The 27,553-nt window shown below is 50.3% G+C and overlaps 1 protein-coding gene across 1 annotated transcript in view; it reads left to right on the top strand.

The window, feature by feature from the left end:
• Nucleotides 1–2,236: 2,236 nt before the first annotated feature.
• The window catches only part of TIAM2 (TIAM Rac1 associated GEF 2), a 162,854-nt gene continuing 137,537 nt past the window's right edge, over nt 2,237–27,553 (top strand). Inside the window, exon 1 of the mRNA XM_059699972.1 lies at nt 2,237–2,400. The gene's annotated coding sequence lies outside the window, so the exon portion shown is untranslated. The remainder of the gene's footprint in view (nt 2,401–27,553) is intronic.

Raw genomic sequence — 27,553 nt, 5'->3', positions numbered from 1 at the left:
ATCATTGATCAGCTGCCTCCTGCGTGCCCCCCCCCCCCACTGGGGATTGAGCCCACAATTCGGGCATGTGCCCTTGGCTGGAATCTGTGGGATTGAACAAAGTTTTTATTTTTCGTTATTTTTAAAAAATATATATTTCTTTATTGATTTCAGAGAGGAAGGGAGAGAGAGAGAAAAACATCAATGATGAGAGAGAATCATTGATCAGCTGCCTCCTGCATGCCCCCCCAATGGGGATTGAGCCCACCACCCCAGGCATGTGCCCTGACAGGGAATCGAACCCTGACCTCCTGGTTCATAGGTCAACACTCAGCCACTGAGCCATGCCAGCCATGCGAATTTTCTACCATTTAATGAGCCATGGCCATGGGGCCCCCAACAGGCTCTGGGGCTCAGCCTGGGGGAGGAGGAGGCTCACCCTTGGGGCTACAGCTCAGCACCAGGGGTAGTGGCTGCTCTGTTCACCCTCATATCTGTATTCCCATTTCCCTTTGAGTTCTCTTTACTTCTGACGAGTCAATCCCTCCTTGCTCCAATCCTGTTGTAGTTAATAATTCTTTATATTAAACGTCCACTCTTTAATTGCTGAGCGGTTTCTCTCTCCTGATTGGACCCCGGCGGATACACATGGGATGGGGGCTCCGGCTCTGACTACTTGGTACCAAGGGAACACGCCCCAGAAGACTGGGGAGTTGGAGACATCTGGGCTATAAGTATTTTTACAAGTTTGCACAATGAGCGTATTGCCCGTATTATAATAAAAAAATAATAAACATTTTAAAGGTGTGAGCCCGTTTGGCTCAGTGGATAGAGCGTTGGCTCAAGGACTGGAGGGTCCCAGGTTTGATTCCAGTCAAGGGCACATACCTCGGTTGCAGGCTCGATTCTCTGCCCTGGTTGGGATGCATCTGGGAGGCAACCAATCTATGTGCTGCTCGCACATCAGTGTTTCTCTCTCTGTCTCTCCCTCTCCCTACCACTCTCTCCAAAACTCAATGGGAAAGTATCCTCAGGTGAGGATTAACAAAAAATAAATGAAATAAAGGTGTGAAAAAAATGCAACACAAGAAACAGGGAAACACATAAAAGCTCCAGTGTGGTCGGTCTGTCTGTGGCAGAAATAGGCGACACACCAAGGGGAGAGCTAGGAGGAGGCATTTCCCAGGCCGAGCCAGGTGTGCCCTGTGGAGGGGGCAGGAAGGGCTGGGTCATCAGCTCTGTGCACAGCGCTGTGGCCCCGGCAGGTGGACAGCCAGGTCTGTCACTCCCAGCACACCCTCGGGCCTTCATTGCGAAGCAGTGTGTGTGGGTCTCTTAGCAGCGGGAGGAGTCTTCCTGGCGGATTCCCAGTCCCTGCAGCTCTGAGCTGCCCTGACCAGGACCCGCGCTCTGAGATGCATCTCTGGATGTGGCCCCCCACACTTCCCATCAGCCGCTCCCAGCCCAGGACCGGCGGAGGCGGGATAGTGCACTTAGGGCAGGTGGTTCCCAGGAGAACTGGGGCCCCCTGACGGGGACTGTGGGTGTGGGACTCATGATCTTCCTTGGAGGAGTAGCAGGCGAGGCGGGTGGCGCCCCTCCCTCCTTCCCGGGGCAGCCTTGCCCACGCCTGGCCCCGCCCCGGCCCCTCCGCTCCCGCCCCTTTACTCCCCAGCAGTTCCCTGAGAGTCCCCGCTCCGGCCCGTCCAGGCGCCCGCTGCCGGGGGAGCCACACTCACCGCATCCCCTTCCCTGCCCTCCGCCCCGGCGAGAGGGAGCCGGGTGAGAGCCGGGCAGCGGGCCGGGCACACGGCCCTGGTTCCCGCACACCCCGCCGCCTCCCCGCCCCGCCCCGCCCCGCCCCGCTCAGGTGTCTCCACTCAACCCGCGGTCTCCGCCGCAAGTCCGACTTCTCCGAACTCCGGCTGCACTCGAGTGTCCCCCGACCTCCCGCTGCCTCTCCCGCCGGCTCTGCCCGGGCGGTGCCGGGACCGTCTCCGGTGAGCTCGGGGGAGGACCGGTCTGCTGCCCGCGTGGCGTCCGCGGCGGCAGCGGGGCACCCGGCTCGGCCGGCGCTGGCTCGGCGCTCGCCGAGTTGAGCTGTGGGTGCTGTTGGTGGAGATGTGAGGTCCCGGGAAAACTCGGGGCGCGGCGGGAGGCGGCGGGGCCGGGGAGGAGCGGGGCGGGGAGGCGGCCCGGGGGGCGGGGAGGGAGGCGGGCGGCGCGCCCGGAGCGAGGTGGGGCCACTCGCCCGCCGGGACGCCGCGCGCAGGGAGGGCCCGGGTGGCCGCAGACTCCCCGCCGGCCCGGAGGGGACTCAGTGGCCCCGCCAACTTCTCTGACTCGGCCCGGCGCCTCCCGCGTCCATCGGGGCCCCGCGTGGGGGCGCGGCGGCGGGGCCGGAGCGGCCGTGTGGCCAAGGTAAGGGGCGCGGGGCCGGGGGCGCGGGGCGCCGAGCGGGTCCTAGGTCCCAGACCTGCCCGGAGCCGGGATGCTCCCTCGCGGCCTCCCCTGCGGGCGGGCCCGGCACCGTCCCGCCGTCCACCTCCTTCGCTTTGTTCCCGATTCTCCCTTCCCCGGGGTGGGGGGTGGGGGGAGGTGAAGCGGGGGGGGGGGTGCGCCAAGGTCCCGGCTGCGGAGCGCACAGCCCCGAGGAGGTGGCTGCGCGCGCCGCCGGGCCCCACGGAGGAGTCCCACGCGGTGTCCCGGCCCCACGCCCGAGAGTCACCCCTGCTCCGCCCCGGCCTCCCGTGTAGGTGGGTCCGCGCCCCAGGCCAGGCCGTCGTGGGTGCCGGGCGGGGGCGCAGCGCGCGGGGAAGGTGCTGGGGCGCCCGTCCTGGCCTGTCGGTGGCTCAGCTTCCAGAGCCCAGCCCGGGCCCTGCGGGCAGTGGGGGGAGTCCCCAAAGAGCCCTGCTGCTGGGGTGGGGGTGGGGGTTGGTGGGGCGAGGTGCCAAGTTTCTGGGAAAGCCGACACGTTGTGTCCCAAATGGATCGCATTTACCAAAAACAGTTGAGGAAGAAAAGAGCCTATTCTTCCCACCACTGCCGCCGCCCGCCGCCGGCGAGGGGTGGGGTGAGGTTGCCGGTAGTTTATCTTCAGGAAACGGTGGAACCTGGGATGGGTGGGCTTCCATGCCTCTTCTGAGTTTTTAAAAGAGCAAAATAGAGTGACTTGACTGAACCGGGGGAGAGGGGGAGGCGGCTTGGTTTTGAGGATAATTGCATTCGCTGGCAATTTTTCCTGCATCTCCTCTGCGGTGGCCTGGTGACCCTTTGAAAGTTCCAGGTAGCCTTGCGTCTGGTAGGACCTGTACCAGTATTCACCACGTGTCGAGGATCTTGGGGTTCTGGTCTCCTGGTTATTCACCCTTCTCCTCCCTTCCTCAAATGCTGCTGACATAATTGTTTTAACGGTTTGCACCTGGCCATCTCCGGTTCCCTCTCCAACAGATTTAAGCCAGAGTGTGTTTGGAACAGTGTTTCACACAGTAAGTCTCCCAGGTTTCTTACAGGTGCAGGCCATATGCTAGCAGTCTTTCAGGCATGGCCTCTGCCTACAGAGTGTCAGTGACTGCGCTTATAATTGGAGCAGAACCTTTAAGACTTGTGCATGCACACACTCAGGGATATTTCCTGGTGTTCTTGGGGGTGTTTGCTTTCTAAAAATGCAGTATGGAGAGCGACATGGGCCTAACAGCAAAGCGCCGCCCGTTTACCTGCTCAGCCTATGGGACAAGACCTGTTGCTTTCCGGCATGAGAGACTTTCTGATTGTGTGAACGCCATGGCAAGGTACACTGGGAGAAGAGTTTGTTATTTACAAAAGAAGGCCCTAGAGCAGCGGTTCTCAACCTGTGGGTCGCGACCCCTTTGGGGGTCGAACGACCCTTTCACAGGGGTCGCCTAAGACCATCGGAAAAACACATATATAATTACATACTGTTTTTGTGATTAATCACTATGCTTTAATTATGTTCAATTTGTAACAATGAAATCGGGGGTCACCACAACATGAGGAACCGTATTAAAGGGTCACAACATTAGGAAGGTTGAGAACCACTGCCCTAGAGAGCTCAGCATCAGGTTTCAACACCTTAACATCCATAGAAGCTGCTGCTTGATCTGGCCTCCGCCTGCCTTTCCAGTCTCATTTCCTGACTGTTCCCAGGTCTCCCTCCCATCCCTCTCCCCCATATGCACACGCACACCCTGCCAGACCCGTCACACCACTTCCAAGCTGTCGTCTCCAGACCACTGTCTGGAGTGAACGAACACCCTGCCTGTATGTTCCTGCGCCACTTGTCCATCTGTTGATCCCCCACATACCCTTCGTGTGTCAGTCAGATTCCTTCTCTACGAGACTTTCTTTCCCATTACCTCTAGGCCGTTAAGCTCTTTCTTCTCTAGTAGCCACTGCCTTTTCCGGAACATTTTTTTTTTTAACACAGCTGGCCATGCCACCGTGTACAGTTGTGCAAGTTGCTCACTGACCAAGGTCAGCCTGTCCCGGGGAAAAGTGGAGGCTGACATCCAATTTGCATTTTGCTGGCCACTCCCCTGGTGCAGTCCTCTCCTCTCCCCTGAAGGGGGCGCCTTGAGTGATTCACCCAAAGGCACAGTGGAGAGAGGCGAGAGCAGGATCACCACCAGCGCACACGGAGGGACAGAGCAGAAACTCTTTTGAGGTTCCTTGATTGAGTGAGAAAAGGATTGTTGCTACAGTAGTTTGGAGGCAGAGTTCTCATATGTCAGTATATAGGAACGTGCTTCGCTTTACTCGATCGCACGTCTGGGGGATCAGGTGATGCTTGGATGTCTTCTTGGTTACAGGGGAGAATCCGGGGGCGTGTGAATTCACAGGTGGGCGCCGATGTGCGCCCACAGGTGGTGGGCCCCCTCAGCTGATTACCACTCAGGGCACTAGGGTTTACACCTCTAATGTCTCATCATGATTTGCTGAGGGAGTGAAGGGTGCAAGAATCCCGAAAGAAGGCCATGAAGAGCTTTGCACACTACCGTGTGCTATAAATGGGATTGAAGTGCCATGTCATACACAAGAATTTAAGGCATCCTTAAGTGACTCAAACACGAGTTACACAAGAGAGTGAGACAGGAAGGCTCGGAATCGCATTTATTTAGGTTCTCCAATGAGGTCCCCTTTAAGATCACCAGTTGCACATGAGAAACACCGTCTTCACGTTGCAGCCATTTGCAAGCTCAACTGGCTGCAAGGTTCTTTTCAGTGCCCCACAGTTGTATGTAGTGCAACACATCCGACAACTTGTGGGGCAATCTGGAGATATCTTTTAAAGCTGCCATCAACATATGGATCATCTCACAAAGATGTATACAAATTCGATGTAAGATAATATACTTGTAAATGTCAAAGAACTTGCCAGTTATAGGAAATTCTTGAATCTCCAGGATTTATGACCTACACTATAGAGATCATACCCATAGTCCTGTTTATGGCAAAGGAAACGTAGGACCAGAGGCTCATCAAGGGCCACAGAGGTTACGTAGGGGCACAGCCCAGACGAGCTCTCGGACATCCTGGCTCTTAATTCATTGCTGTTTATTCAAGGGCCTGTGAGAACAGTCCTCTGTGTCTTCCATAGTTGGCTTCAGTTATAGAAGGTATAGACCAGTGGTTCTCAGCCTGTGGGTCGCGACCCCTTTGGCGGTCGAATGACCCTTTCACAGGGGTCGCCTAAGACCATCCTGCATATCAGATATTTACATTATGATTCATAACAGTAGCAACATTAGTTATGAAGTAGCAACGAAAATAATTTTATGGTTGGGTCACAACATGAGGGACTGTATTTAAAGGGCCAGAAGGTTGAGAACCACTGGTATAGACTAATTCTAATATCTCAGGAAAAGGGAAAATTCTTAGCATCACACACTTCCCTATGGGAAGTAGGCATGTGATAAATATTTGCTGAATGCAGGAATGCATGAATGAGCCAGTTGATAGCTTACTTATTTAAAGTAATTATTTGGTATAGCACAAGCCAAAGTCCTTTGGAGTCCATTATGGTGGAATTTGGCCTCTGTGTTTGTATTCCTTAAATGTCATAAAAAGTATTGGATAAACTTCATGGAAGAGACGGGTGGGAATTGTTTTCCACAAGAGAAGTCAGAACCCCTCACAGAAGGGCATCATAGGAAAACCCAGATTGGGAAACCATAGGTCTGCCCCACCCTGGCCTCGATCCTGCAAGTCTTAAACATCACCAGCCTCCGTGTCTTCGGGGAACCCCGTAAGTCTCAGAGTTGTCAGAAGGACCAGAGGAGCTCACGTGCGTGAGAGCAAACTTTGGGACATGAATAGTAACAAGATGCGAGTCAGAATGTGTGGCAGGAAGTCTGCCAGGCCCGAGGCGGGCTCTGTGTCCATCATCCCTGTATTCCTCGGAGGAGGGCAGCAGGCTTTGTGGAATGGGAAGAAACTGAAGCCCACACAACTGTCCCCCAACATGGACCAGGTGGTTAGTGAGCCCCTCTCATGTCTTCAGTACCTTTCACCTCCAACTGCAGTAAGACAACTACTTCTAGGAGAGAAGCAGAGCAAGTGACATCAAAGCAAATCAGTTCAGTTTTAGGCAGAGGAGCCATCTGCATTGTAGACCAGTCCCGTTTTAGATTGTGGCGAGTGGACTTAAGAAAGCAAGACTGGCAGGAAGATAATCAATTGTCACAGAGCAGGTGGTCAGAGGGTGCGCCAGTAGGGTGGTGGGACGGGCAAGGGGAAGGTTCCCGAACTGTAAAGGAGGCAGAACACATGTGGCAGGTGAGAGAATGTGGAGAGCAGGAAGCGTTATATCCAGTTAAGGTTGTTTCCTGGTTCTGGCAACACAGAGGAAGGGTGGGGACCTGTGGGGACCACTCACCCAATTAAAAAAAACATATATATCTCAGAGAGAGGAAGGGAGAGGGAGAGAGAGAAACATCAATGATGAGAGAGAATCATTGATTGGCTGCTTCCTGCAAGCCCCTTCTTGGGATCAAGCCCACTCCCGGGCATGTGCCCTTGACTGGAATCAAACCCGGGACCCTGCAGTCCACAGGCCATCGCTCTATCCACTGAGCCAAACCGGCTAGGGCTACTCACCCAATTCCACACAGTTATGAAGTCCCATAGCGGAGACTGGACCCAGGCCTGATTCCATGCTCCTTCCTCTCTCCCATCCTGTCTCAACTGTTAGCACGTCTGTAACTGCAAATGAAGCAAATCTAGAATTTGAAAGCTTTGACTTTGCTGAGTGAGTTAATAATTGTAAGAAAGAACAAGAAGTGCCCAGTCTGAAGCCCTCCCACAGAGCCAGGCCAGCAGGTGTAGGCCAGTGCCCGAGAAGGTTCCCACCAGCTGTGCGTGATGCAGTTCTTATCTTGGATCCCATCTGGCCCAGGACCCAGCGTGCTCCTCCCAGGCGGCAGATCCAGCTGGAAATCGGTCCGCTTTGTTTCCATTCATGAGGCTTGTAGATGGAGTAACCGAATCTGGCCTGCAGCTTTCATTGTATTTTCACGGTGTTGGATTACAAGGTTTCTTTGAAATTCCTGGTTTGATTTCTGAATATGCCTCTTGGACGTAGTTCTTCCAGAGTTACCGTTAGTAAGTGATTCCCGTGCGTCGGGAATAAGATTTCTTAATTTGTAACTTTGGTGCGCAGGGGCGTCACAATGGACTGTCTTTTAGGGTTTCTTTCAGCTATAAAGCTCAATGATTCTATGTAGCAATAGGAGGATGAGAAAGCAGAAGAACACTTATGAAAATTTAACAGCCATGTATTTGTAATGTGCTGTTGTGCTCGCTGGCATTTGAGCATGACCAGGTGACAGGTAACCAGCACCCAGTGCCAGGAGGTCTGGTGAACTGTGTTGGGTCTTGATAAATCCAGACGGAGAAATTAGACGTCGCTAGGCAGTTATTTATCTGTGATCTTGAGGGCTGTGGATAATATGAATTTCCAGGCCTCTGGAACTGGGTGTAAGAGAGTTCAGTGTTGAACTAGAAGAACGGTCACGGAAGAACCTGAAAGAAGATCACTGGTTCAATGGAGGCGGTGAAGGTGGAGTTATGGAGCATAGGGCCGGTGTGAACCCAGTAGCCACTCACACTGTATGTAAGCAAGGTAGGAGCGTAAATAAATGTAGACCAGGGTAACCAGAGTAGGCCCAAGGGAATGCTGTCAGGAGAATGTTGATGAAATGGTGGCATTGCTGAGTCTTAATGTGACAGACTGTGAAGAGGAGTCAGGAGAGAATTCAGCTTCTTCCTGGTGAGAAACTGAAGCCAGAGATGGGAGTTCTCAACTGCGAGTTTGCATGAACCCACTTTGGAGCTGGCGATGCAGAGGTCTGGGCCTCAACGCCAAGTTGGTGATCTGGAGGTCTGGGGGCATCTTACCCAGCACACTAGGTGCTGCTGCGGGCTCTTCGATTGCATTTAGAGAAATTCTGCCTTTGGGTGAGACTTGCCTGTACAGGACTGCGGGGACTTAACCATGGTGGTTAATTTGCCGGAGAAGGGCAAGGGCTATCCACATATAAATACGGAATGATTTCCCTTCATTCAGATTCATCCACGGTTTGTGGTTTGACAGGACTATTTTAGAAAGAAACATCTGGCCCTGGCCAGGTAGCTCAGTTGGTTAGAGTGTCTTCTCAAAACACCAAGGTCATGGGTTCCTTTCCCAGTCAGGCCACATACAAGAATCAACCAATGAATGCATAAATGAGTGGAACAGCGAGTTGATGTTTCTCTCTCTCTCTCTCCCCTCCTCACTCCCACTCTCCCTCATTCTCAAAAAAAAAAATCAATTAAAAAAAGAAAACTTAAAAAAAAATCTCTCTAAAAAAAAGATTTGTTACATATATAAATTATAAGCATATTAACAGTGAAAACTAGTAGGGAAAATTTCAATCAACTTAGAAATATCTATTTTGTAATAAACTATCATCAAGAAGTATTTCCATCTCTTCAGGAGAGTCCATTTCCTGAGAAATACTAACCGGCAGGGTTTTGTTCAGTTCTGTTATCGCTTTCCATGTGATTGGCATTTGAAAGGTTACCTGTCTTTAAACATGTAGGGATGTCACTAAATCCGATTGTACAGAGTTCCACCGTAGCCACTCATCTAACCGTGCGAGGAAATGGAGTCTGGAAGGGTGCTTGGCCGTTGCCGAAGCTCCTTGTGTCTGTGAGAAGAGCATGTCACTGCAGTGTGGCATTTCTGACACGCTGTCTGTCGCAGAGCTAAGTCTGGATGGCTCGACAAATCTCATTAGTTAGAACATTCACTAAAACCGGAATGGCGTAAACAGAGTCGGCAGCCAGCACTTGGAATTTTCAGCCAACCAACGAATGGGTGGTTCTGAAAATGGGTGAGCACGCACACATTTTATTGTCGCCATTAAATGACACCTTGTATAACTTTCTTATTCTCGAAAGGACATCCTGTAAACATCGGTCGGGTGCATTACACATTCTTGAATAATTTCAAAGTGTGGAAGACCAGTTAGGTTTCTGCGCGCAGTAGAAGACATGACAAACTTTAGGAGGTATGTAAAGGATAGTGATGCAGACATGAGGATTGATAGTCACTGAAAATTCATAGTGAGTGCTGAACAGGGACTAGATTAGAATCTTTTACTTCGTGAAGGAAAAAATGAATAGCAGTTTGGATGCGTCCATTCGGACAGTGATGTCTCGCGGTGCTGGATGTACAAGCTACATGTTGAAATTTCTCACTGGGCATTCCTTTAGTTTTTGTTCACTTGGCATTCTTGAAATTTGTTCACCTAGCAGGAGACTGAGATGGGGCTCACCGCTAACAGTCTGCCTGCGGCCTCTTACGTGTTTATTTTTGCAGGCGGTCAGCAGATTCACTTGTGTAGATGGCCGACTCGGACCTCAGACCTCACAAAGCATCCGGTGTGGTGACATTAACCAGCTCGGGTTGGGGTGAGAGACAGCTGTTCCTACGGATGTTTCAGTGACCAAATTCGGTTTCCCTGGAAGGAGCTGTCTCCTGGTTGAGTAAACTCCTGCATTTTATCTCGTGGTCTGTTTGGTGCTCTTTGCAGATATCATTGATCCTGGATTTCTGGAAATAAGTTTCAAGGCATGGCTCATCATTTTGAGGTTTAATTCCGCCCTGCAGAATGGTTCTTTGAAATCTTTGAAACTTCTGTTTGACCCTTTCGGAGGTGGGTGTTCTAACTGAGAGAAAAATGCATGGGCAGCATTGGAGTACTTTCCCATGAGCCCTTTCTGTTTCGGTGGGTGAGTTTAGGGTCAGTGTTTTGCGGGCAGTTTCCTGTGCAGTGCAGTAGTGATGTGGGGTTAGAAGAGGAAGAGGAAGAGGAAGAGGATGAGAACAATGGAAAAATAATGGGGGTTGTTCCAGAGCAAAGATTCTTAGAATTTAGGGCATCAGACTATCCTGGAGGGCTTATTATAGCCCAAGTCACTGAGCCCCACCCTTGCAGGTTCTGCCTGGACTCTGGGTTCGCCCAGGAACTTGCATTTCTCAGACATCTTTGGGGATGCTGCTACTGTTGATCCGGGACCACATTCGGACAACTGCTGCCCTGCAGGCTCCATGCTGGTCTATACTGAATGGGGATCTAGATGCATGGGTACCATTCAGTTTCTCAGGGTTTGTTTTCCTATCTCTGAAATGGTACAATAATAGTGTTTTCCAAACCTTGGAAATGAGAGGCATTTTTTTTCCAAACTACATGTTGTGTGCAACTCCAAATTCAAAAGAGATAAGAGCCCAGCTGGTGTTGCTCAATGGTTGAGCATTGACCTAGGAACCAGGAGGTCACAGTTCGATTCCTGGTCAGGGCACATGCCCGGGTTGCGGGCTCAATCCCCAGTAGGGGGCGTGCAGGACGCAGCCGCTCAAGGATTCTTTCTCATCATTGATGTTTCTCTCTCTCTCTCTCTCTCCCTCTCCCTTCCTCTCTCTGAAATCAATAAAAAAATATTTTTCTTTAAAAAAGGACGATAATAAACTGCAACTACGCTTGCTAAAGCAGAGATAGAGGACAGAAGGTTCATAGGTCCTTGTCCTTCTTACTCCCCTGGGGTGGGGGAGGGGGTGGTCCCTGGGGTCCCCCTGAAGAACCTAATACAGGAATGAACCCAATGATAGAGATGATTGCTAAGGACCCTAGCATTTGTAGCTTCCTCTTTGATTCCATATACTTTTGAAACTGCTGAAAGAATCTGACCAAAAGACAACTTTTTAACATAAGAAATTGTGTTTAGGATGGATAAGTATACCTACTTAGTAGTATACTCCATAAGTTTGAGACGTTCATGATAACATAAAAGAATTACAGCATTTCAGGTAGAAATAGGGTAAGTCTCAGAAGAAAGGAAATGGGGGTATGACTTGGGTGCCAGGCATGTGTCGTCCTGCCTTGCACACAGCAGTTGTGTGTGTAATTGAATTGAAATAATTTACCCTGTTCTTGTGAATCTGGTGGTTACACCTGAAATTGACTGTCCTAATCTTTACTGGATTCTTTGCTGGAAAGATTCTCCTGATAAGAGGGAGAGCAGGAGTACCAGTGCTTCAATAAAAAGAATGAAAGATTTCCTAAGTCACACGTGTCCAAAGAAATGTCTGCCTGCTGCTCTTGGCTCTTTCTGTTCAACCGCGTTAAGAAGCCCTAAAATTAGGGAAATGTAGTTTAACTTGACTTTGGTACTCAAAGATTCTCTGTTCTGGGTTTTTGGAAACTTATTTTTGCTCGTCTTTCTTAGCTCACTGTCCTTATAAGACAAGATCTAAATAGAAACAAACTAAATACCTGTAAATACGGAACACTCTCTGTGCTGTATTAAGTGGAGAGGGTCAGGTGAGGAACATGGTATACTGTATGCAGCCTTTTGAATAAAATAGTGGTTTTCAAATTGTGAGTCATAGGTAGTGACATCAATTTAGTGGGTCAGATTTTAAAAAATAATTTTTTAAATTCTAGGAACAGACTTAAAAAAAATTTCAGTGGCTTTCAACTATTTTTTTTTGCCAAAGACCATACTAAGACACATCCAAGGTAGAATAACAAAGTATGGTATGGATTAGAAAGTAAGTACATATATCGCTTGTTATTGTTTTTTGAAATTTTTTAGTTTAATGCATATATTTATATACATATATCTGTGTATCGGTGTGTGTGTGTGCTATATATGGCATATTAGTCAGGGTTCTCCAGAGAAACAGAACCAGTTGGATGTGTATATGTACAGTAAAAGTGTTATTATAAGAAACTGGCTCACATGATCATGGAGGTGGTAAAGCCCAAACTGACTGCCTGGAGACCCAGGAGGGCTGATGGTATGGATGAAAGCTGGGGCCAGTCGCCTGAGAATTCCCTCTCGCTCCTCAGGCAGGTCTTTTTTGTTCTAATTAAGCCTTCAACTGATTAGATGAGGCCCACCTGTATCATGGAGGGCAACTTGTTTTACTCAAAGTTCACTGATTTAAATGTTAATCTCATCCCCAAACACCTTCAGGTTGACAAATAAAATTAACCATCACATGCAAGCATGCTAAGTGACAAGGCAATATGTCTTACACATATATGTGTATATATCTATATGGGTCTCCATATGTATATTCCTAGGATGGATGGGTGGATGGATGGATGGGTGGGTGGGTGGGTGGGTGGATGGATGGATGGGTGGATGGATGGGTGGCTGGCTGGCTGGCTGGATGGATGGCTGGCTGGATGGATGGATGGGTGGATGGATGGCTGGATGGATGGGTGGCTGGATGGATGGATGGGTGGATGGATGGATGGATGGATGGATGGATGGATGGATGGAGGGAGGATGGATGGGTGGGGTATCTCAGGAGGGCACACACAACGCAGGTCAGAGCCTTGGCTGAAGCAGAGCTTCTCAGTCTGGGGAGAGGGTCACCCAAAGAGCTTTCCCAAAGTCCGCACGTCTGTGGTCTGTGCTTCTGTCCTTCCTTACTCTTTCCTGCTTCTCCTTCAAGAATGAAGTTTACTGTTGGGGGTGGAGGGCGATAGAAAGCAAAGCAGTTCTTGAAAAAGTTTGGTGGACTGAAGCAAGAAAAGACGAGCTCTGAGGATGGAATTTGAGGCGATAAGCACTCGGGCCTGGGGCTCTTCTGAGCTCTTGCTGGGGGGGGGGGGGGGGGGATGTAGGAACTGGCGGTTGACTTTGCTCTTTGCTGTATGAAAACCAATGCTGCCCTAACCAGTTTGGCTCAGTGGATAGAGCGTCGGCCTGCGGACTCAAGTGTCCCAGGTTTGATTCCGGTCAAGGGCATGTGCCTTGGTTGCGGACACATCCCCAGTAGGGGGTTATGCAGGAGGCAGCTGACCGATGTTTCTCTCTCACTGATGTTTCTAACTCTATTTCTCTCCCTTCCTCTCTGTAAAAAATCAATAAAATATATTAAAAAAAGAAAAAAAAAGAAAACCAATGCTGCTTCGCCTATGCCCCAAGTTTTACCCAGATGCGAATGTTCATGCTGCGTGGTGAACATCTCTGTGCTGGTAGCGCCCACAGCCTGTAGAGCCTGTGCCAGGTGCTCCTGGCATTCCCATGACCCTCTTCCCTGCTTTACAAATGTGTTGTTATAGCGGGTTCTTAAAAATATTGTAGACATACTCGTTGAGTCACAGGTGACCAGCTCTGCTCTGGGTAACGTTTTCCTAGGGGCGAGGGATTGCGAGGTACGTAGCTCAACAGGTCAATCGTTTTCTGAAGTCTGGGAAGGAGGTCAAAACATTATTAACGTTTTATTTTAAAATTTAATATATTTTACGTGAAAAAATGCCAGTCCCTGTTCATGCTGGGTGAGCCCTCTACAACATGGCGTGACGTAAAAGATGATTCCTTAGATAGTTCAGGTAGCCACTGCCTCCTGGGTAAGGCATAGGTGTCATTAGGAGGCGGGGGCCTTGTGCTGGAATCGACATGAGTGGGAAACTTCTGGACACGTGCTCATTACATACGGGCCTTACCTTTGAATTAGAAGCCGTCTGCCTCGGGCCTGACCACAGAGCTGTTGCATCCCAAGAGTGACTCAACTTATAAGGCAGACACACTGCATTGAGATCGTGTGGCTTCTCAGATACGGGCCATATGAAAATAATGGGGTGTGAAATGACTCATTTTGAACAGCGAAGGCAGCTACTTCCGTCACTGCCAGGGCCGACCTGAGCCACGCGTGTCTCGGTGTTCATGCCTCTTGCCCGGCTCTGCAACTCGGGTGTGTCAGACAGTCATTTGCCTGATGACTAGGGTATAACTGAAACATGTGCTCAGCATAATTTCAGCTCCTGGGATCGCCCTCAGTTTTATACCTTCTCTGGCTCTGAGAAACCCACTTCATTGCAGCTCTTTGTACGCTTGACCAAGTCACTAAGGCCAGGCACGTCTCCCTGGGGAGGGAGTCAACTTCTGATGGGCTTCCCAGCAAAAATGGCCGCCTTCTGCACATGGACGCCCGTTCGGGGTGCTAGTTGGCAGCCTTTTCGGAGGGTCCTGGTGGGCACCCAATGGCACAGCGCTGCCGCGCGCGTGGGGCATGTTGCGGGGCTCGGTTTCGGCCCGGCCCGTGTGCTTGGTGTGCTGAGCTGCTCCCAGGCAGGAAGAGCCTCCCTTCAGAACCAAATGCAGACCCTGGCCTTCCGCCAGGAGAGGTTTGTAAATATATCAAAGCGGATCCTGGGCCGAAGTTCTTTCTAGAAAGAAAAAAAGGAGTGGTTAATAAATAACATTCCGTGTTTGAGCAGAGCCCGCACATTCAAGGAGATCATCTTTCCTTCTGGCCGGTTTGTCACAAACAGTTTATGTCCAAGTCCTGCTTCTCTCTACTCCCCCTCCACCCCCCCACATACACACACACACACACACACACACACACACACTGTTCAATTCCGTTTTATACTGTAGCACAAGTCTGTGCAGCTCTTCACCTTGGGGCTGAATTTCTCATTCTGTTCTTGACTGTGAGGTCACTGAGAAAAACGAAGTTCATCGAGCAGGAAGAGAAACATAATCCTTACATATTTTGATGTGCTTTTACCCCCCTTTTGAGCTTTGGATGGGATATGATCTTATAAAAAATATACTTTTTCTACCTTTGTGCTGGGTGGGTGAGAGTGTTGAAAACAAAAGCATGTTTTTATAATATACATAATGATATTTTGCAGAATTAACCACAGGACAATTTGTGATGCTATTGTAGAAATAGTTCTCTCTTCCCTTCCCTCCCTCCCTCCCCCACTTTCTCCTTCCTGCCTAGTGTGGACATCACACTGGGGCTTCTGCAGGTCCTCTCACTCCCCTTCCTGCTCCGCACACCTTGCTGCTGCCCCGCCCTGGGCTGGAGGCCCCCTGTCTGAGCATCTGCTGCTTCTCAGGCACCTGCTGGGCTTGGGGCAGCAGCCAGCTGGGCGGTCTGTGCTGGGAAGCTGTGTGCGGTTAGGCAACCCAGAAAGCAGGTGAGAAAATACCTCTGTGCTTCTTTCCGTTTGATAGTCTCCAAATTTCCCATTTGGCGTTGGGTGTCGTCTCGTTTACACTGAAGTTTTCGCTTCAGAGAACTCTGGTTGGGGAGGTTGGGGGGCCGCAGGGAAGAGAGGAGGGCATGGCTGCGGCACGGACTGCCCCCCCCCCCCCCGCCGCCTTGCACACAGCGCCCTAAGTCGATGCCCCTCCACGGCATGAACGGGACTTGGGAACCCGCACTGTGGCCCAGGCGAGTGAGGCCGAGAGCTGGGATTGGGTCCCGGTCTGCCTGACTTCACATCCTCCCTCCGTTCCTTCTGGAGACGGGGTGGGAACAGCGCCCACGTGCGTCTTACCAGCCAGATGGGACCGCGGAGAGCCCTCAGTGCTGGCAGCTGGTTAGATTGTCTGTGACTCCCGTCCCGCCATCAGCATGGATGACAGACTGTCGACACTTCCCATCAGAAGAGGCTGGAGCCCCGTCTGGAGCAGCGCCCCATCTCCCCCAAGTGCTAAGGATGCTTGAACTTGGACCCGGCCGTTCCTGCGGGGCCAGAGCTCGGTAGATACTGTCAGGCCAGCTCTTTTCTTCTTTAAACAACTCAGTGGAGCAGGTTGTTACTCTGGTTGCTTTGACGCAAAGAATGTGGGCGCCTTTTCCACGTGCCTCAGTTCAGAAGTCTCTTCTGACTACTCTCAGCTATTCGTGTTCATATTCCACTTGTTTTGACTTTTTGCCCTTGAAAACATCTTTCCTCACCCCTTATCTCGTTTCCTCGGTGTGTGCTTTCTCTCTCCAGCTGGTATTGCGCCTCTTTGAGGTCACTGAGCTTATCCGTTTATTACCTCAATTAGGACAAAGTTTAACTCCTAGGCATCAACTCCGTGTTTAGTAAGTTGTCACTTGCGGTGTTTCTTTTTCCCAGTTACTACTTTAAAGAGGAAGCATTGCACCAAGGAGTTTTCGAGTTTTGTCTCTTCCAGTTTTACTCAGTGAGTTTTGGCTCACCCTGGTGATTTTTTATTATTATAATGTAACCAGGTTCTCTTGCTGCGCGTTAAAGCCAGCCATTGAGGAATATCCAGTTCAGGAAACTGTCTCATGGAGCGGATGTGACTGTGTGTGCACATGGAGGGTGCTCTTGGCTGTGGTGGACGGCTTTCCCGGTCTTCTGTGTAGTTCTTGGTCATTTTGGAATATCCGCGAACATTCTGTTGTAGTTTCTTAGAAGTTTATATTAAATGATTCATTCACGTGTCCTGTTACTTCTACCAAACAGTTTTCTTCTTCAAGCTAAGACACAAAGGCATTCTTCTGGCCAGTGTTTTTCCTCTTAAAGCTGCGAAAGAAAGGCATTCCCGTGCCCTCCCCTTCACCTCAGTTCCTTCTCCGCACATCCTTCCCATCAGAGGGGCATTTCCTTGTCGCGAAGCAGCCAGCCTCGTTCCTGCTGAGCTTGGAGGGTGAGGAGGTTGTGGCTGAAAGGCTGGAAAGGAGGCTGGAACAGAACTGGGAAGGTCTTGAAAGTGTGGTTACGATGTTTGCACCCCACTGGGCCTGTACCCGAGGAGGTGATGGTGGGTTGGGCTGCAGGGTCGGGGTGTGTGCGGGGCTGCGGCTGCACAGGGCACTGCCGGTGTCCTGGGTGCCCTGGTCATCAGTGGGGAGCCTGCACCCAAGGGGTCAGAGTGTGGCGAGGTAGCTGATGCAGAGGATGAACTGCCCAGGCTGGCAGCTGGCTGGATGTGGGGGCGAAGTGTAGGGAAGAGGAGAGTATGGCCCAGCCTGGCCAGCGTGGCTCAGTGGTTGAGCGTCGAACTAGGAACCAGGAGGTCACGGTTCGATTCCCAGTCAGGGCACATGTCTGGGTTGTGAGCTCAGTCCCCAATGTGGAGTGTGTGCAGGAGGCATCTGATCAGTGATTCTCTCTCATTGTTGATGTTTCTGTCTCTCTGTCCCTCTCCCTTCCTCTCTGAAATTATATATATATATATATATATATATATATATATATATATATATATATAAAGTCCTCTGAGGAGTCAGAGGTCTGGAGCTCGAGAGAGAGGTCTCGGCTGGGTGTGTGGAGGTGGCTTCAGGCCCGGGAGGGGCGGCCTAACCCTGTGGGAGAATGACACCGTCAAAGAGGAGGATACGATGAGAGGGGAGAAAGGGATAGGGACCCAGCTTGGTCGTCTGCTTAACTTTGGAAGTAAAACATGAGAGACAAGGAGACAGAGGTGGTGGCTCATGAAAGCCTGCCGGAGAAGGGAGCCGCCAAGAGTGGGAGGTGAGGGACAGGTTTCAGAAGGCAGCCTTGCCCGTGGCTGGATGCGGAGCCACTGTGGAAAGATGCAGAGTCTGTTAGGATGTGAAAGGCACACCGCCTTTGGCCCCGACACCTGTCCCCGGGCCTCTACCCGGGAAGCACAGGCAGCTGTGCGAGGTGTCTGTGCAGGAATATTGGTGGCAGCATTGTTTGCAGTGGCAAAGGGCTGCGAGCGAAGTGGATGTTCCCAATGGGCCTGGTCGGAGAAAACGGGCGCATCGGGCCTTGGATGGCTGTTCTGCTTGACTTGGAAGGGTTCCCACGAGAAAAGAGGAGGCAGAGAGCCCTGTATGCCAGGATCTGGTTTTTGTAGAATATAAAGTGATGAAAACACTCTCTGTGAATGCTGCCATGGGGAGGTGGGAGACATTGGTGCTGAGGGAGGAGGCAGGTGACAGGTAAATACAGAACAAATCTGCTTACAAAATGTCTAAGGTAGGCCACACACACAGGGGAGGGTGGTCCCTAGAATGTTCCAGGTCAGCATGTCAGTGAGGCGATGTAGCTGATTCTATTTTCTTCCTTATAACTTTTCTGCGTTGGTTGCAGATGAAGGAGAAGGGTCCATTGGATTGGAAACCGTTAGGAGAGCAACTGGGAGGGGAAGCCCGATGTGTCGCTGTCAGGCATGGTGACAAAGTAGGGATCAGGAGGGGCTGCTTTTTCAAAGGACACCTTGAGGGAAGACCTTTGGGGGCCAAAAAGGAAAATGAACTTGTGGCTGGAGAGAGTAGGCGGTTTGGAGGCAGAGGAGGGAAGAGCGGCGTTGGAGATGCCAAGGAAGATGCCCCAGGGTGGGAGTGGACACGTGGTCCCGCTGGGTCTCCTGAGGCACAAGGATGGCCTGGCCAGTGGGAACATCGGAGGCTGGCTGGCAGGAAGGCCTGGTGAAGAGAGAGAATGATTTTGAGGTTTGGAGGAAGGACATTGAGGGACAGTGATTTAAAAATAATCTGGCCCAGCCGGCGTGGCTCAGTGGTTGAGCATTGACCTATGAACCAAGAGGTCACCGTTCCATTCCCGGTCAGGGCACATGCCCGGGTTGCAGGCTCAGTCCCCCATGTGGGGCGTGCAGGAGGCATCCAATAGATGATTCTCTTTCATCATTGATGTTTCTATCTCTCCCTCTCTGAAATCAATAAAAATATATTTATTGAAAAAATAGTAATTTGGGAGCAGGACTGTTGGCTGACACAGGGGCTGTAGGGTGGCTTTGCAGACTTGGGTCCCTGTGAGAAGTTGGGAACATCCTCTGGAAGGGGTGGTAGAGAAGAACACCTCAGTGGACTCTGGGAAAGGTAGAGAACTGGAATTCCTGGTCCCCTCCCCCAGTAGTAACAGGTAAAGGTCAACTGTAGAGGGACTGGCCAGTCCAGGAGCAGGGATGCAGAGAGGGACTTTGGAATTGACTTCCGGTGGGGACCAAGGGACATCCTTGAAAATTAAGGGGCAAGAGGCTTTCGGTTGGAAATGAGGTCATGGTGGGAATGACTGGGCGCAGTAGTGTCCAGCTGATAGAGGGACACAGGTGGGTCAGAGGGTCGCTCAGAGGAGGGCTGAGGGGCTGGGGCCCGAGGGAGGCAGCGGGATGGAATGGAATTAGGGGGTCTCATCCTGGGAGTCTGAGCTCTTGGAGCGGCAGCTTCCCTGTTTGATGCACGACCTCACCTTACCTCGTGCCCTCTGTGTTACAGCGTCCCTGGCTTCCTCCGTCCTCGCACAGGTGATGTCCAAACCCAGTCTGACTGTCTATTCCAGTCGTGGGCTAACTACAGCCCGCGGGCCGGATCCGGCCCATTTGAAATGAATAAAACTAAAAAAAAAAAAAAGACCGTACTCTTTTATGTAATGATGTTTACTTTGAATTTATATTAGTTCACACAGACACTCCATCCATGCTTTTGTTCCGGCCCTCCGGTCCAGTTTTAGAACCCATTGTGGCCCTCGAGTCAAAAAGTTTGCCCACCCCTGGTCTAAACCCTCTCTTCAGTATTTCTCCTGAAGTCTCTGCTTTGGCCTAATTGGTTTAGTCGCTGCCCTCAAAACCCCACTCTGAGCCATGTGCCTCGAGACCCGTGTGTCCACATCGGGAGCCACCGGGCACACGTGGCCGGTGCAGCTCAGGCGTGCTGATGGTGCAGCACACACCAGGCCCGAGGCACGCAGAGGACATGAAACACGCTTCTCAGTCATCTTTATGTTGTTTGTGTGTTAAAATGATAGTAACTTTCATATATTGGATTGAAATATATTGTTAGAACCAATTTCACTTGCTTCTTTTTAGTTTTCTCAACGTATTTTGTTTCTGTTGGTAGCATTGTCCTTGGCTTTGCTGGGGCAGTTTTCTCTGCTGGATATTTCTCAGTCTCCGTTCACTTACCCATCTCTTATCTGTTTGTAAACTCTTCTCCTGTCTGCGACACTTTTATTCTTATTTCAGAGAGGAAGGGAGAGGGAGAGAGAGAGAGAAACATCAATGAGAGAGAATTGATCAGCTGCCTCCTGCACGCCCCACACTGGTGATCAAGCCCACTGGGCATGTGCCCTGACTGGGAATCGAACCGTAATCTCCTGGTTCATAGGTCGATGCTTATCCACTGAGCCACGCCTGCCGGGTTGTGACACTGATTGTCTTGACTCTTATCATGTACTCTTAGCTTTTGTGGGGAATGTCACAGGTTTTCTGTCCCTATCTGTGCTTGAAATCTGCTTGTAAGCCTTTCTGGTCTCCCTCCTGCAAGATTCGAAGGCATTGCCTTCACTCGATTGTAACCCCTTGGACCCAGAACTGGAAGAATGGCTTTTCCTTAGCCTCTGGTGATGTCTGCATGCTGGGCCCTGTCCCCGAGAGGAGCTCACACGTTTGTCCAGTGAATGGATAGATGATCTATTTGCATTTCCACTGGTCTTAACAGAATGTACTTTAAAATCTAAATTGGTCATATAATACTACCTGAGTATTTTCCCTGTCTTAGGCACCCCCTGAATTAGGAGAAGTAAAAGCTTACTGTAGTTGAGATGGTTACAAGGTAATTACAGGCTCCGAGCAGTGAATGTTAGAACTGACGATGGTTGTTAGTAAGGCTTATGAGGACATACTGTGTGATGTCCTGGGTTTGGCTTTGGCTGTGCGGCTGTGGATATGTAGAAAGTGAGTTCGTTTTCATACCCATCTTAGGTTTCCTCTCTTATGGCTTCTGTTTTGAAGAAGTGGTTTTCAAACTAGGGCATTGCGAGGGAAGGAGGGACCCAGCGTGCCTCCTCCTGCTTTTTCCTGGCAAATGCATTTCCTTTGAAATCTGCAATCCTTTCCTCTTTGTTCACGATGCCCGATTGTGACTTGGACCTACTTACAACCACTTCGGGGAATGGACTTTGGAGCAAAATCTGGGCCGAGGGGAATCGCAGCTGGAGGTGCCGCCTGGCCTGGCACCTGGCTCTGTCTGAGCCGAGTAGCAGCCACGAAGGAAAATCCAAGGTGCCAGCTCCTGCCGAGGCGCAGTGCTGCCGGGGCCGGGCGAGGGGCCTGTGTGTTTAGCAGCAAAAACAAGTCTTAGGAACATTTGCAGCTTGACAGCCAAGCGTTTGCCTTTCCATAACGTACCTCCGTCCTTTCCAGATGCTTCTGTCCAAGTGGGCACGCTCGGCGGCCGGGATCCCGTGCCTGCGGGCATGGAGCTGCGTCTCGTGCTCCCTGCTGCTCTCGCCGCCCTGAGCTGCTGGGTGGCACCCTGGCCTGGGACCAGCTCTGAGTGAATGGTCTTAAGTGGCCGAGCAAAGACGAAGAGGCATTGGAGCTGGATAAAGGCGGGTGCTCCCATCACCCTTTGGAGGCCTGTTGTGGCCAAGTTCCAATTTGTGCCCACACTCAGCAGTAACGAGGGCTCGCTGCTTCCTTGGAGGCGGAGTCCCTTCTGAACGTGAACAATTTTGTGCTTTTGTCCATCAGACATCCTCGCTGAAACCCTAGGTCGCTCTCCCTGCTCCGTGAGCCACTTGCTGAGCTGCGGGTTGTTGGCACATTCATTTCCCTGGAGCAAGTGTTTCCAGCCCCTGCCTCCTCGTCAGCCATATGGGCATCTTGCTGGCCTTGCAGGAGCTGCCAGTGCCAGGCCACCCCCCCCCCCCCCGGTACTTTCTCAACATCTCACGTAACCACATTTCTCCAGAACGGGTCGCCTCCCAATCCGCAGGGAGGGACGCAGGGCCAGGGAGAGTGAGGAGTTCAGCAGCAGAGCCGGTTTGGACCCAGTCTGATTCCCAGGCACTCCTCTGCGGACTGCCCTGTGCTGTCACCGACAGCTCCATGATCCTGGGAAAGGACTCGTTGGCACAGTGCTCTGGTGAGAGCGAAGTACCAGGTGTACCGGTTACTAATGCGGCTTTTCCCCAATAGCTGGAGTTACACACATGTAGATATACATGCGGTTTGATATGGATGCTATTTTGTTGTTTTGACAGCGAGCTTCAAAACTTCATATGTCAAATTTGCTGAAGGTGTTAACATCAAGATATTTTTATGCTTAGAAATGTCGAATTTCGTGCCCAAAAAAAGAGCATTTGCGGGAAGTTTTAATTCATTACTTTATTTTGAAGAAAAGTGCTGCTGAAAGTTACCGTATACTTCGGGAAGCTTATGGTGAACATGCTCCATCTCATACTTGTGAACGCTGGTTTAAACGCTTTAAAAGTGGTGATTTTAATGTGAAAGACAAAGAACGTCCAGGTCAACCGAAAAAGTCTGAAGACCAACAATTACAAGCATTATTGGATGAAGATGCATGTCAGACTCAAAAACAACTTGCAGAAAGATTAAATGTTGCTCAGCAAACAATTTCCGATTATTTACAAGCAATGGGGAAGATTTTAAAGGAAGGAAAATGGGTGCCACATCAACTGAACGAAAGACAAATGGAAAACCGAAAAGCCATCAGTAAAATGTTGCTTCATCGGTACAAAAGAAAGTCTTTTTTGCATCGAATTGTGACTGGCGATGAAAAGTGGATTTATTTTGAGAATCCCAAATGCACAAAATCATGGGTTGATCCAGGTCAACCAACAACATCAACTGCAAGGCCAAATCGCTTGGGGCAGAAGACAATGCTCTGCGTTTGGTGGGATCAGGAAGGTGTGGTGTATTATGAGCTTCTAAAACCAGGTGAAACCATGAATACTGATCGCTACCGACAAAAAATAATCAATTTGAACCACGTTTTGATCGTGAAACGACCAGAATGGGCCAGAAGACAGGGCAAGGTAATTTTGCTTCATGATGATGCACCATCACACACTTCAAAACCAGTTAAAGACACGTTAAAAGATCTTGCCTGGGAAGTATTAACCCACCCGCGGTATTCACCAGACTTTGCTCCTTCAGATTACCACTTGTTCCGATCGATGGCACACGCACTTTCTGAGCAGCACTTCAAAACGTACGAAGAAGTGGAAAATTGGGTCTCTGAATGGTTTGCCTCAAAACAAGAAAAGTTCTATTGGTATGGTATCCACAAATTACCTGAAAGATGGGGAAATGTGTAGCTAGCGATGGACATTACTTTGAATAAAGCACTTTTGATGTTTCTCTTGAAATTATCCTGTTTTCTTTGATTACAAAATCCGCATTATTAACCAGTACACCTGGCAATTGGAGAGTAGAATGAATTTCACATCTGCTTCCTGAGAATTGAGAGCAGTCTAGGGGATCTGATTTTCTAACTAAGCACCAATATCTGAACCAGCAACTATAAGAGCAAAGAGATTTTAAGAGAAATGAAACAACATGATATAATTTTACTTAATCTCATGGAATTTTCAGACCCCCAAATTCCCTGGAGAAAATTGTGTTGTTTTTTTCCTGAGAGTACCATGAAACTGGAGTTAGGCATTGTCTTTGGTGGCTGCTGGACAAGTTATCTTTGATGACTTCAGTATTTTTGCTTTAAAGGAGAAGATTCTATTTCTAAATTGCTGTTCCATTTTGGTCTTCAGGGGTGGGGTCCTATGAATTTGCTATTATTGTAGACCAAGACCTATATATAGAGACACTCAAATTAAATGTGGTGTAAATCCATGTCTTTAAAAAAAAAAAAAAAAAGAAGAAAGCAATTACTATGTTTGAAAGCCAAGCTATAAAAAGAAAGTGAACTCATAGGGGAGCCAAGACAGGATTTCATTTTCCTAAGCAAAAGGCTCGAACTTTCCTTCCCTTTTGTGTCCTGCAGCGGCCGCGTGGGGAATGCGGATGTTTCAAAATCAGCACCGTGGGCATCGATAGGAGGCTGGCATTGGAGAGCTGCCCTGTGAGCGCTCATCGATGGCTTGAGAGATGGACCAGGAAGGGCGCAGGGCTCCGAAACTCAGCCTGTGTTTTGTTCAATGCCATTCCAGTCACTGAGCATCCCCTGGAGCCTGTTTTGTTGTTTACAGGACGTTATTTGTGATTTGATATGGACTCATACGCATTGCCCTAGTTTTCCTTTAAAGGTAAAATTCAGGTTCTTGAGACTATGCATGTCTTCGGCCACCAAAGCTAGACGAGTACCTGCCAACTGTGCCAATCACATCTAAAAGCTGATTTCAATACACAGAGCAAATCGCTCCCCTCTCCCACCCACTTCCCCAAAGAAAAAGAGGAAGGACAGAAACGTGGAGCCTTTGGGAAAGTCCTGGACCTTCGCTGGGAGCGGCTGGGCGCCGGCCTCCCCCGGGCAGCCCTGAGAGCGAGAACGCCCAGCCTTAACTGGTCTGCACGTTTCTCCACCCCAGGAACAGGCCAGGCTGCCCTCACCGCGCCCTCCTGCCCACAGGGGCTGGCAGCCTGCGGGCCTCCCGTGATCGCAGGCTGGGTTTCTGCGTGGAACCTGGGAACGGAGAACAGCTCACATCCAGGCGGCAGCTGGGTCTTCTGCAGATGCGACATGGCTTTGGCTCAGGCACTAGATGAACAAGACCCTCCGAGGAGAGGGACATTGCAGACCGGGGTGAGCAGCCGCATCACAACCGGCTAAACGGTGTCCCCGGTGGGCACATGCTCAGAATTTCAAATGACAAAGGTCCCTCAGCCAATACAGACGGTCTGGCCATTAGTTCTGACTCGCTTTCCCCAAGTTCTTCCTCAGGTTTCCATGAGGAAGCATCCTTTTGCGATGGGAGTTGTTTCTCACTTGTTTTTCTCGCCGTGGGGGTGGAATGTTTTAAGGCTAAACAGTGACTTTTCTGTGCAAACTTCCCTGTGGCTAACCGGCATGTTCTGAAGGGGACAGGCCTCCTTGGCAACGCCCGTGTCGCGGAGCTGCAGGCTGTGGTGGCACATCGGTGCGGGCTTCCAGGGCTGACTCACCCCGGACTCAGGTGGCAGCCTGTGTGGCCTTGGCCCTGGTGCCCGCCTCTGGGCCTGGCTCTCCGTGAGAACCGGAAGTGAAGGTGCGGCAGTGGCTGCGCTCGGTTCAGGTGTGGGCTCACCGCTGGCCGGGGACTTGGTGAGAGGCTGTAAGCAGCTCACACACACCTTTTGGCTTTGGCAACGTCTGAGATTTAGGAGAGACGGGAACCGCTGGCTCTACCATCTGGAAACTCCCCCAGAGCAAGGGCTGGGAAGAAAAAGGGCTCGGCGGTTCCACCATCAGTTGTTACAGCGTCTATCCTCTCCCTACTCGCTGCACATCCCACCTGTAAGCTATCCTGTCTCCATGTAACTGTTATCTGCGTCTGGACTTTAAATATTTCTGGGCTTTTAATAGGAGCAGACTATTAAAATGGTCATTTTATAGAGTATTTTGCCATCTGATAGGGAAACTACTCTGTGTTCTAAATAGTTTTTCCCCTATTCTATATTTTATTTCCAGCTTTTTATTTTTTTATTAGTGGTTTCCAATCACAAACGAGTTTGTTTTTGAAACTGAAGAGGTGGTTCATCTGGAAGCGGTTGTGCCTCTCTGGCCTTTTAGAAGGAAATAAAAAGCAAAGTTGCCGGTAAAACAAGGGGAACTAACTACACTCGGGGAGATTTCTGGGTCTTAGAATTAAGGGCTAAAGTGTAACATTATCAATTTCAATGATCTCACTTGCTTTTCTTGTCTGTTTAATTTGAGGGAGCTATGAAAAGTTAATTTAATGCGTATTTTGAAGGGGTGGAGTGAGACCAGGGGCTATTAATAGAGGTGGAAAATTCACAGCCCCTGAAAATACTGGAGAGGACAGAGAGCTTCTCAAAATATAGAATGTACATTATAGAACGTAGAATATGCTGTGGGACAGAGAGAGCAGAAGGTCTGAGAGGGGAAAACTGTGACTCAGTAGAGAGGCTGTGCTCATGTCGAAGGGAAATGATGTTTAAGTTGAACAGTCTAAGTCGTTTTGCCAAAATGCTTTCCTCAATGTTTCTGTGTGTTTTCTCCTTGTACACACCCGTGCCTCGTGCCTGTGCAAACCTGTTTGTGAATAGGAGTTCAAGTTTGGAAAGATAACGTTATAACCCTCCCTCACCTCCCCCTTGCCGTGTCGGGCATGGACTGGGCCGCTCAGTGGGCTTACGTTTGAAAAATACAGATGCTGATAGTGATCTGCACCATTAATCATTAAACCCTTGTTCCTACAAGCAAAACTAAATGGAGAGTGGAGGCAGCTGCCAGAAGAGCCCTGGGAGGATCCTGTGAGGATGCTGAGGGCTTGTTTTCTTCATCTCTGCTCTCCGCCTCTTCTGTATGCAGGAGCCTTTTAAATTAAACCCTGGGGCTGTCTGTAGACCAGAGGAATTTTTGGCAAATCAAAGAATTATTTCCCCTCATATTTTATGTCTGTACGTTGAAGACAGCCACATATGAGGCTGTTGTCGTCGGACATTCCGGAACCACAGCTCACGTAGGCTTCCTGTGTTGGCCGCCTCGGTGCTCTCGCGCGTGTGGCAGTTGTATGTTGGATCCTGAGCTCACATCTGGCCAAACTGGTTTTGATTTTCCTTGATCTCAGGTCTCCTGGTTCCCGTCCTGGATGTGGGGAGTGGGCTAATGCAGGCGGGGAGTGGGCTGATGCAGGCGGGGAGTGGGCCGATGCGAGCGGGGAGTGGGCCGATGCGGGCGGGGAGTGGGCCGATGCAGGCGTGTCCCATTTACAGCACATGTGTATCCACTGCTACAACCATGGTCTCAGAGCCTCGGTAGCCCTGCCCACGCCCCACGTGAATGCAGCCACAGAGACCAGGTTTGTGTTGTTACCACGGGGCCACGTCTGTGGTCTTTCAGGAACCGTGGCTAAGTGGTGTGGGACGCTTAACTCCCCTAGGGCGGCTGGCTTCTTTCTCCAAGGCAGCAGTTAACAAGATGAAAGATAGCCCTGTGCTTTTGAGGCACATTATCTGTGGTCTGTGATATCTATGGCTTAGGACACACATTTTACATTATGATACAGTATTCTGTAATCGTATATTTGGTATAGCCCTTTGGTTCTGAAGTCCAGAGCAGAAGCACAGCACGTGTTTCAGGTTTGAGGATAACCAGGAAGTTTAAACGTGGAAAGGCTTAGCTTTTTACTTCCCAGTCAGAGCTGTGCCAGATATGAATTATACTCTGGAAAAGCGATGTTGCTGGAGAGGTAGTCGTCACGTGCATCTTCCTCAGAGCGGCCTGTCCACCGCCTCCTTGAGCACCGCTGCCTCTTGTCTCCTCCTTGAGGCATCTTCTGCCACTGGCTTCCGGGCCAGCCCCTTCTCAGAGCTCATTTCTTTCTTTGCT

This window comes from Myotis daubentonii, chromosome 6, assembly GCF_963259705.1.
Source record: "Myotis daubentonii chromosome 6, mMyoDau2.1, whole genome shotgun sequence".
In the NCBI taxonomy this organism is placed as follows: domain Eukaryota; kingdom Metazoa; phylum Chordata; class Mammalia; order Chiroptera; family Vespertilionidae; genus Myotis; species Myotis daubentonii.
This window is presented reverse-complemented; position numbering and strand designations above follow the sequence as displayed.